Below are 11,566 nucleotides of genomic sequence, written 5' to 3'. Positions count from 1 at the left end.
GAATCAGAGATAACTCAGTGATGAGCTCCAAAGCGTTGATGACTTGCTTGTTATGCTGCAGAAAAGAGGAAGCAGCGGCACCTGATCCAATGGTGAGGTGGACAAAGAGAGAGAAACGTTATAGAAATGGAGGCCAAGATTAAGCAGTAATCAGTCAAGTCAGGATAAGTATTGTTTTTGCATTATATGATATTTTTTCTCCAGTCAATGTGTTTCTACATGTTCATCTAAATCAGTATATCTACAACACATCCAGCTACCAAAAAATACTTCCATCTCATCTGCTGGCCACTAAACAGTTGAGGTTAATGGACTTAATCATATGAAATGTCCACCTAATTCATTCTACTCACAATCCCTCTCTAACCTTTAGGCCGCTCTAGATAAACTCTTAAACAAATGTAATATTTTTTTACAGAAGCAATTTGTGGACCATTTTTTTGTTCAAAACATTCAAAAACCCATTGCCCAAAGATAAAATCTTAAAAAAACAATTTCCAAACTGAGATTTTAGCCGCCATTAACAACATGGCCAGTAGCAAGGCTTCTGGTGAACACGGCTTCACTGTTCATTTTCATAAAACCTTTTCCACCCAAATTAGACAGTAAATTATAAAGGATTTTCGATGGGGTAAAAAAAAAAAAAAAAAATAGGTTGAAAAAAACATTTGAATTACACAAGGGACTCCTTAGGGTGCCCTTTGAGCCATATGCTCTTTGTTTTATCATCAGAACCCCTGGCCATACTTATTAGAGCATCCCTCAGATTTATTCTAGACATTGGGAGTTGTTTCTTTACACAAGATTAACTGGGATAAGTCATTTGCACTCTTTCGTTGCCATAAGTCACATATTGCCAGTTTAGATTGTCTTGGAGTGACTCTAAGATCCAAAATACCTGATACTGCCCCATTTGATTTGAAAAAGCTTGTAAATTATGTCAAAGAAGACTTTGGAAGATGGAAAATGTACAGATTGGTGAAATAGATGGCTTAAAGATGAATGTTCTGCTAAGGATTACTTCCCCCATAGCAGCTATTCCCCTTTCCCCAGATGAAAGTTTCTTCAGAGAGGTTAATAGATTAGTCAGAGGTATTCATATGGAGCAATAAGACACCTAGGGTCAGCCGAATGAATTTCCATGTAGACAGGAAGAAGGGAGGTCTTGGCCTTCTGAAAATATACAAATATTACATTGCATTCAACTCTAGATATCCTTTGAAATGAGGCAGGATCAGTAAAAATCAGTTCAATTCAAGAGAACTGGGAAAGTATAGAATGGGAGGCCTGAGACATGTTGAACGAAAAGGTTTCTTTGCAAGGCCTATGGTACAGCCCAGTATCTAAGAACATCAGCAACACTTTGATTCAATTTTCTTGCTCCATTGCCAAAACATTTAAGAGCCTGATCAATTTAATGGTCAGTGACGCTCCTCGTGTTCCCTCATGGAACAACCATAGGTTTAGGTTGAATGGCAAGCCTGAGAAATCGAGAATCACTGGGATTCCAAAAGGTATTAGAACTATGGACGATGTGAGAAATCCAAATGATAGTAAACTGGGAATTTTTGCACAACTTTAAGATACATATAGATATGGATTAACAGAAACTGAGTCTAAGTTAGAATTAATTACAGATCAGAAGGTCAAACTTGCATCAAAAATATATATAGACACTAATGAATAAAACAACAGAGACTCATTGGAATGCAGTTAAAAGAAACTGGGAAATTGATAGAGGCATATCCTTGGAATCACGTCTGGAAAACCGCTCATGAGATATTTAAATCGTTGAAGAACAAGATGATAAATTAGAATTTTCACCACTGCGCGACTCCATAAGACAGGTGTATCTGACTCAGATCTCTGTTGGCACTGCAAAGAGGATGAAGGTGTTTTCTATCATATGGCATGGACGTGCCCCAAAGTGCAAATCGTCTGGAAAACTGTTTTAGACTACCTCAGAGAGATCACAGGAGATACAGTGCATAGTGATCCAGTAAGGTAATTATGTAATGATTTTATTTGGTTATTGCTCATTTCCATTTATTCATCTATCTATTTTTTGCATCTTGTACAGATGCTTGTTCAGATATGTTGGTATATGTTAGTATCGTAAGCTCTTTCCTTTCTGTGCTCTTTGGAAGACATACAGGATCGAATAAAAACAAAATGAGATGAAAAAAAACCTGAATTAATGGTAATCCTGGCAAAGACACCTTTGTGAGGTGATATCCACTGCTAAGTAACCGTCCCTTCTCGTAACTCCGCCGCAGGAGAGGACGAAGAAAGCGAGCTGGCCAGAGGGGAAGGCTACGGCTTTAGTTCTCGTTGGGTAGTAAACACAGAGATGCAGAAGCTCCTGGCAAAACTAATTTTATCATCCCTTCAAACTACAGCTCCAGGGTCTGTGTCCAGTGTGTTTTCTGGGTTTCTGCGGTGTCTTTTGCCCCTTTTTCAAGTCTTCTGTTTTCTTCTCGAGCCTGATTTTCCCTCCACGCCGGTCTTTTATGAGATTAATCAGCCCGGCCCTGTTACCTGAGCGTTCCCCAGTCTGCTTCCCCTCCACACCTGCACTGCATCCCCCTCATTAGCCCGTTCCGCCCTCCAGTGTCTTTTCAGCCTTTTCCGGCCTATCAGCCTCTTCCCTGCTTCCAGTGTTTTTCCCGTTCATTTCTCTCACCTGTGTTTCTCTGGCTCACTCCAGCTGCACCTCAGCCCCTCGTTAGTTTAGCTTGTATTTTAGTTCAGTCTTTTTTGTTTCCGTCATCCCGTTCAGTTTCTGCGATCCTGTTGTTGAGTTTCCCTGGTCTTGCAATCTTGTCTGCCCTTTCCTCGTGTTACCTTACCTTACACTCATTAAAACCTCATCCACTGCCCTTACAGCCTGCTGTCTGGTGTAGTTGGGTCCACCTTCCTTGCTTCACCGTGACAGAAATAATGACTAAATCTTGTCTATAATATTTAAGATAAAGATCCTGCAAGTTTATTTATATATATATGTGTGCGTGTGTGTGTATGTATATATGTGTGTGTGTGTGTGTGTGTGTGTGTATATATATATATATATATATATATATTCACACTGTATGCATCTTAGCCTGATCACATCATACTTAAATTGTCTTTATTATAATTTGATAAGACGACCTCTACTATACATCAACTGACATCACTGACTATCATTCCATCACACATACTCTCTATACTGTGAACTGTAGCACATACAGTGATGAAGAGGTTTGCACAGCTGTACAGCTTTCTGAGTCTAACAGTTACGTTCTACATACTTGTTGTAATTTTATAGCGTTCCTTCAATTTATTGTAATTCCTGTATTCTATACATATGTTCTCAACTGGTGCAGTACTTAGCTTTCATTTTTATGCACCAAACACCGGGGCAGTAAGCCTTATCCTTAACCTGCCCTTGTGATGATGTGATGCTCCATCTCCTCCTCACGGTGCGTTCAGACGAGGGGTGGGCGGTACCACAAAATCTGGTTTTCGCTCCAGTGCCAAGTCATTCAAGGCCAATATCGCCGATACAGATTGTTTTATTCATTATAAAAACACAAAACAGTTTTCAAAGGCAAATAACTAACATACTGAAAAGGTTTTCTTTTTGATTAAAAAAATATTTTTTTACATAAATATATAAAGTGTAAAAAAATCACTATCCAGAGTTTTCTTCACTTTTTTAGCAACATTATCCACACATCTCCTCTACTTTCCCTTTCACTAAACTTACCTACTCAGAATCTTGTGGCGTGGCTCAAGGGTCTTCACAAAATTCCTAAAGCCCTCATCTTCAACTATTGAGAGAGGTTGAAGATCCTTTACAAAAAACTGGGGAATTGCCTAGGTTAAACACCAATATAATTAACTCTATAGCCTATGATCAGTACTGGGCAAGTTACTTTTAAAAAGTAATTAGATATAGTTACTAGTTGCTTTTACCAACAAGTAACTGAGTTAGTAACTGAATTACTCAACTATAACTAGTTACCAGAGAAAGTAACTATTGCGTTAAGTTATGCGGTTGTCCCGCCCCTTCTCCCTCTGGTGGCTGAGAGACAAGTCGAATGACAACAGCTTCAATGAGTAGCTTCAGTTTATAACGCGCCACATTTAATTGTTGGTAACTGTAACAGTGTAACGATGGAAATAGTAATTAGTTAGATTACCTGTTATTGAAAATAAGTAACGCCGTTAGCAATGCTGTTATTCAGTTTACAGCTCCCAGTTCAACTACGTTTAGAACAGAAAAAACACAACATATGAAACAATCATTCATTAGACATACAACTCTGACACTCAACTCTCAGTTTTCAGTAAATCAGTTCAGCTCATGGTTCCAAACAGCGATGTCATGTACCCGTGCAAGTATGCAAGTAAATAAATAGATAACGACAAGCACAACCCTACTCATTAAAATTGGCATTCATCAACCTAATAACTGAAGGGATAAAAGAATTTGAGTAGCGATTTGTCTTCCTCAGGGTGGCAGAGTAGCGTCACAATGAGGGCATCAGAGTAAATTCACTGGACATGACATGGTCTCCCTGCTTCAGGATGCATTTTGCTTTCTGGAGCACACTCAGATCTGTTAACTGGACTCCAATCATTTTGGAGCAGATTCTAACGATCACATTGAGACTGACAGACCATTGAACCAACAAATAAAAGAGAACGTTTAAAGACTCAATAAAAGAAAGATAAAAGGAACATAAAATGGTTTTAGAGACACTAAAAGAGTTTAGTTTCCGCATCAGGTGGATTCTTTGTTGTCCCCGTTTGACAAGTGACTCTGTGTTTTTGTCAAATTTAAGATGGGAGTCAAATATGGTTCCTAAATATTTATAGGTTTCCACAATTCCAACTGGTTCACCGTGTATCTGGCTGTTTTTAGGCTCTGCACTGTTATTTCTAAAATCAGTGATCAACTCCTTTGTTTGCCTTACATCAAGGTCCAAGAAGTTGTCATCGCACCATTTGATAAAATCATTTAGAGCCAAGCCATGATCCAGCTGTGGATCGTGAAGCAGAGACAGCAGAGCGATGTCATCAGAGAATCTGACCAAGTGACTGCCCTCTTGTGAAGCTCTACAGCTGTCATTTAGATTGCACATTCCAATGGACTTAATATAATATTTGGATGTGTTAAACTGTTTGACTAGCTCATTTATTTCACTGTATTTACCTGGATATTCCTTGCCTCTCTGAAAAGACTCTGGCGGTGACCTCTGTCTGAGTGTCGGGGGTCTGGATGCTGATGAGGCTTTTCTCTCCTTCCCCTTCCCTCTCTGCTGCAGCTCTGTGATCTCTTTCTCCTGTTTTTATTTTTTATGTGTTTAAACAAGTTTGTGGTGTTGCCACGGGAGTGAATGTCCTTCCGACTGCACATGCACAACATGCAAATTGTGTACACGACACTACAAAGCCAGAGCAGTGGAGAAGCAGAAAGAAGCCTTACGTGTGTTCACATGGCGGAACGTTTTTTGGCAGCTCTACCTGATGAAATATAATTTAAATGAGCACAAGGCAGAACGCTGAAACTGAAACTGATCCCTTTACATTGATCCAATTGAGGCTTGACTCAATCTACAAAAGGAGTGTGTAGCATTGATAGCAATGATATTTTCGGTTCAGACCAAATGCGAAATGTGTTATTTGTGCATCTAGATTACATAAAAACTCAATGAAGACGTGAATAGATGCACTCTACATGTGACTGGCGGCGCAGTGGATGCATGAGTTGAAAATAGTGAACTCAGGCAAGTTTTTCACTGGACAGTGTGATGCGAAAGCCTGTCAGCGTTGCCATTCACACTGACGTCATGACGTTAATGTTGCTTATATCCAGACATTCATGAGCAGCTATGGACGAGGGGAGAATAATCACTGATCGCAGCTGTTTGTGGACCCCCAGAGCTGTACGATAACACATCTCCTTGGGAGGAAGTCAGACTTCCTCTTAAGTTTCGGACTACTTCAGCACAGCATAGCCCTGATTCATCGAACTCCATTCAGGGAACAAACATTTTAAAAGTTATTTTCTTGTCATCCGGCTGACACACCTGAAGGTGCATGACTTCAGACTTTTTACGTGACGGCATTATAATGTTGTTATTTTGGCATCCCTCTGATCCCTTCATTCCCTTCACATCTCAGAGAAACCTCTGCATTTGTGTTTAACTAATGTGGTAAAACAGATGAATTCAGCCTATGTCCACTTGCTGATCACAGTCACTATTTATTGATTTTAACACATGTATTAAGAAACCGCCACTCACTGGAAACAGATGGACAGGCACACCACAGCTGAGAGCAGGGTACCGGTCAGCCTCAGGTAGTGCTGGAAACGTCAATCATCCAGACGTGACTCCAGACGGTGAAATTTACTGAGCTGGGTGCTGTGTCTGTAATGCGAATAAAAAGTGAGAATCCTGTGAGGAAACCTGCACCAGTATCGCAACGCCAATATTTTCCTTGCGATTGATCTGAACACAGCATCATGCTGCTATGGTATTATAATAACCGCTCACGTGTCATGCATTATCACTTGACCTTTGTGTTGATCCTCCTCTGACACACGGGTCATATGTGACATTCAATAAGACTGAAAAAAAGGAGTGGCTTTTTGGTGTCCACTGGTGACATTTTGTTTCTGCATTTGTATTTACCGCTGGTTTCTTATAGCTTTTACAATAAAAGACAAAACGTGAGAAGCTTTCTGTTTGGTTGACAATAACTGGAATGAAACATTCCAACTTTATGCCAAGGCTTTTGTATCAGCTGTACTCAAGTGTGGGTTGTAGTGGTTGTTTGGTATTCCTGCTTACACAGACCTGTTGTTGTTAGACCAATAGAAGGAGCTATGCTCAGATGGTAGTATCAATGTATACCTCCATAAGTTTTATTCAGCATTTACTGTGTAACAAAAGAATGCAACAATGCAACTGAGGAGGGGAAAATGTATGGGTAAATACATACATACATACACATATACATATAAATTAATACATAGTAGTGGCAATATATTTTGGCCTTCAATAACAAATTTAACAACTTGCAACAATTAATTTGCGCAGAAATGAATAGATCAATAGATTTTTTTTACTTTTCAAAACAAAAGTATTGACCAGAAAGAGATAGAAGGTCTTACAAAACACAAGTACATAGTGCAGTCCATGCCTAGATGATTTTTGATGATTTATATTTCTCATGTCCAAATAGTTATGACTCTACAGCTGCAAAATACATCAGAGAAATGAAGGGAGGACTCTAACTCTGCCAAAACCTGCTCTTTAGCGGTGTAACTGCACAGGCAGGTTGGTCAGTATTTAGCATTAATCTCATGAAATTAATCATTTCCAGGACCTCATTCAGTGCTCCAGCAAGAGTGATCCAAACATAACAAAACTGTAAGAAGCAGTGTTTCAAGCACCATATATGACAATCAGACAAACCCTCATTTTGTAGTCACTAATTATTTTTTGTAACATGAACCTCAAGTTGTATTCCTATTACCTGCAGCCATCTTCCCTCAGATACATCCCTCGACTCTTTGCACAAGGCTAGCTGAGGATGCTGCTGCTCCAGCTGATGCAGGGGGGGCCCCAAGAAGACTTTGTCCCATAAGCAACATTGCAAAAGAGGCATCTGCAATATAGTGGATACATTTTGGTGAGCATCACAACCCCCACAAAATGAATTGTTTAACTGTCATAATTAGAGTTCAAGGTAGCTGGATGCTAAACCAGAAGCTTGCAGTCTTGGCCAGCTGAAGTCTCTCGTGTGCACTCTCAATGGGCCCTACAACATGGAAGATCTGGGTATTTCTATCGAGCATCATTTTGGCTTCATTCATTCCAATGAACAGAGAACAGCTTTCATAGGAATGAACGGGGCTCAGTTTCCATGGCTGTGTCCAGATATAGTTAAACGTCCTTGCCTGTGGCGCATGTAATGGCTCTCTAAAATAATAACAGTGTATTTCTAGGAAACCCAAAGCCAACAGTGTATCCCTGTGTGTTTCACTGAGGGATAGGGATGTGGTCCTCTGCTGCTGGACCTTCTGCCCTGCCGTGTCACAATCAGTGTTGGGCAAGTTACTTTTATAAAGTAGTCTGAGTCAACTGTTGATAACAGGAGCATGTGTATCATTGCATTCAGTTCAGTCTGTGTCACAAGTTTTTGTGAAGCTGGAGCAGAAACATCCAGCTGTAGCTGCTTGGACAGCTCCGTGTCCTTTGTTAGCGGAGCTCACGTTAGCCACAGCTGGCCTGCTGTCATCATCATCAGCTGTGTCAACAAAGGTGTTTTTGGCCACTAGTTTTGTAGATTGACTGAGAGATGCTTCATTAGATTAGAGTTGCTTACAACAGACATGGACAAACACTCCGCTCTGGGACATAATGTACACTTCAGATGTACGTTCTTGCCTTTACCTGAAGGAGATTAAAGTAGTGTCTGTACTTCCACATTGAAAACAGCAACTTTTCCTGTGGACTCACCATTGCTGCAGCTTACCTCTCTTAGTTTGTGTGTGTGAGGCTGCTGTGTGCGCGTGTGGTTTATGTGTAAACTGATCACTGCTTCGGATTGGCTCACGAGCTCTTACTAATTTCTACCTTAGCCAATTGTCATCACTTATGCAGTTGTCTTGCCCCTCCCTCCTTCCTCACCAAAGGGAAAAAAATCAACTTTGCAGCTCCTGCAGCTGAGAGCCAAGTTGGATGACGACAGCTTCAGTTTATAACATGCCACATTTAATTGCCGGTAACAATAATGGCATTGTAATGATGGAAATAGTAATTAGTTATAGATTACCCGTTACTGAAAAAAAATAACGCTGTTTATTTTAATGCCGTTATTCCCATCACTGGTCACGATCATCTGTCCCATTAACAACTCAACACTGCACTGATATTAGGAGTGCTGCTGCTCATCATCATCATCATCCTGATCAATAACTATTGGGATGATACTTAAAAATAAAATCTTTAACGGGGAAACCCGGTTATGCCTATGGGAATCTCCAAGATATCCAATGTGCCAGTTAAACCCCTCCCCTCCTTAATATTTTGGTCTGGAATTTGCCTTGAGTACTCTCAAAAAAGTTAGTTTTGTGGCGGGTTTCAGAGCGATAGAGAAAGTAGGCTAACTTAGCTAACAGGCTGCTAACTAGCTAACATTATTGGTACTGGTCTCATCACTGTAGTGCTCCAACCTAATGTTCCACATGAGGGGGTGGCATAGAACAGACAGAATTATCTTTTCACCCATGGCTACACGGGTAGTTTTTATCCATCCATTAGGAAATGCAATTTACTTTATTTGGACACCAGGGGCATTATCTGTAAAATTATACATCTACAGACACCAGTCACCTGCATATGAGGAAACTCAGCATTATCCCCAACACAGCTACTCACAAGTGCCATGCAGATGAGGGTAAGATGAAGTTTAACTTGGTCATAGGTTCTAAACATCTTGCGTGCTTCGTTCATTTCCAGTCATGTAAACCACGTAGCTGACACGCTCTCTCGCTTTACATTTCAGGAGTTCAAAACTATGTGCCCCCCTTGGGTCAAGCCCTCCAGCCTGCCAGGCCCTCCACTCAATCAGATGACTCTCAATTATGTCCAACCCCCTGCTGGATCTTCTGTGCCCTACCTCAAAATACATGTGACTGGGTTTATCCAAAAGCATCATTAAAGCCCATGATTCAGCTTGGTTTTGTACTCTTCTTTTTGTGCCAGCCTCCCCTTTAGTCCTCTACTAGTAGATATTTCTGTAATGTGTGCATTTATTGTATTCTCATTTGAATCACATCATATTCAAATGCAGTTTCGAAGCCATGCTGGCAGGGATCCAATTTCACATTGGATACCAAGACCCAGCATCCCAGGGCTTTCTTGGGAGTCCTTCCATTGAGCTGCTCCTCAGTGGCCTTGAAAAGGCAGGTCCTTCAGGCAATGATAAAAGAATGCCTCTCGCTATTTTACCGGTGCACAATTTGGTGTCAAGGATAGGACAAGGGTGTTGTTCACCATGTATTGATTCCATGTTAGAAACAGTTTTGCTAATGGCTTTCAATGGTTTTCTCAGGTGCAGGGAACATATAACCAGATCTGTCTCCTTCAATCCCCTGCACAATCTCACCCTCTCTGATTTAACTTAGAACACTTACAGATCTTGCCAAGGCACTCAAATTATCATTGCAAAAACTAACTCAACCTTTTGTTGTTATTTCATCCATGACGAAATTCCTGTATCACCGTCCCCCATCCCATGGATTGGCCCCAGTGTGTTTCCTTTATTGTTCCAACCCCATGATGAGATCCTGGTTCTGAGAAGAACTACGGTCGGCCCCCTGAGCGCTACCCCATCACTCCCTCAGAATCGAAGCAGATATATCTGCAGTTCTCCACCTACCTACCTCCACATTGAAATCCCCTGGTTGCTGTTCATCCTTTGCCTACAAGCGCTACATTAGGTTCCAGAAGAAGGAGGCTAATGGGTTCCTGCTCCCCCTAATGGACCAATTAATTATTGTGATATAGGCCATTGTATCAGCTTTGCTGCCTAATTTTCCAAGCTGAATGAAGAGGGTCTGCATTTAGGGTTAAATGACTGCTGTTGTGGTTTGGTCTAGTTTGAGAGTTTCGGATGGCGCCTCCAAGCTGACCCATAACTTCAAAAGCTGCTGCAAAACCCTTTTAAGATGCTCGAGCTAACAAAAAGAAAATAAAAAAATAAACATAAAAACAATATATAAAGTTTATTTAAGTTGTTTGGTCTTCATGCTAGACATTTGAACTGCTTAAAAACATGTGCCCCCTTCAACAAAGGCTTGAAAAACCCTGAGATGAGGTTTATTGTGTCACTGTCATACTTTGTGTTTTGATTGGGGCCATGCAAGGGACTGTAAGACCATCTGAAAGGTAAGAAAACAATATTATTCTATGTGCATTTACAAAGACGTAATCATTTTCATTACTCAACAACTTACCGGTTTCAGCTGAATTTTCATATTAAATGTCCTACTTGCAGCATGAGAACTTGTCATTCACACGTCAAATTCCAGAAGGCTAAGTACTGCTTCATTAAAGCAAAAATTTAGATTTTAACATGACGGACACAACATGAGGTCTTATTTACTTTTTAAACGTACGTACAATTCCAAAAAAAAAAAAAAAAAGACTTAGTGGGCAAAGTGTCTTTGGTTCTCCTAACTGAGCTGGTTTAACAAGAAAATAATAAATGGGACATAGAGACATACAGTTATGAAGATATAAAGAACAGCACATATAAATCTTGATGTTTTTTCTGTTATTTCAGAGTCAGTACCAGCCCGAAGGTATGGCTGGAGTGCTATACATTGATGACTGTTGAAACATACAAGGGGGACCTTGTGTGGGCCCTGAACAGTATTTGACGAGCTGGGCATGAGACTCTGTTGTTATGTTCTGTTCAACATTAAAGTGGATACATTTGCAATGGTTCAAACAGGTTGTTTCTTCTGCAAACTCTGTGAAGGACAATGACCTTCAGATAAATC

At 40.4% G+C, this 11,566-nt stretch overlaps 2 long non-coding RNA genes across 2 annotated transcripts; one reads left to right on the top strand and one right to left on the bottom strand.

The window, feature by feature from the left end:
• The first annotated feature begins 1,536 nt into the window (after window positions 1-1,536).
• On the top strand, window positions 1,537-9,728 carry LOC119025935. Its single transcript, XR_005076966.1, has 3 exons — window positions 1,537-2,004; window positions 7,537-7,686; window positions 9,565-9,728. It is a non-coding gene; the product is annotated as an uncharacterized LOC119025935 (long non-coding RNA).
• On the bottom strand, window positions 6,285-8,560 carry LOC119025936. The gene is made up of 3 exons (XR_005076967.1): window positions 8,451-8,560; window positions 7,531-7,662; window positions 6,285-6,419 (listed from the first exon to the last, which is right to left on the bottom strand). It is a non-coding gene; the product is annotated as an uncharacterized LOC119025936 (long non-coding RNA).
• Window positions 9,729-11,566: the final 1,838 nt, after the last annotated feature.

Source organism: Acanthopagrus latus, chromosome 9 (assembly GCF_904848185.1).
Source record: "Acanthopagrus latus isolate v.2019 chromosome 9, fAcaLat1.1, whole genome shotgun sequence".
Lineage (NCBI taxonomy): Eukaryota > Metazoa > Chordata > Actinopteri > Spariformes > Sparidae > Acanthopagrus > Acanthopagrus latus.
This window is presented reverse-complemented; position numbering and strand designations above follow the sequence as displayed.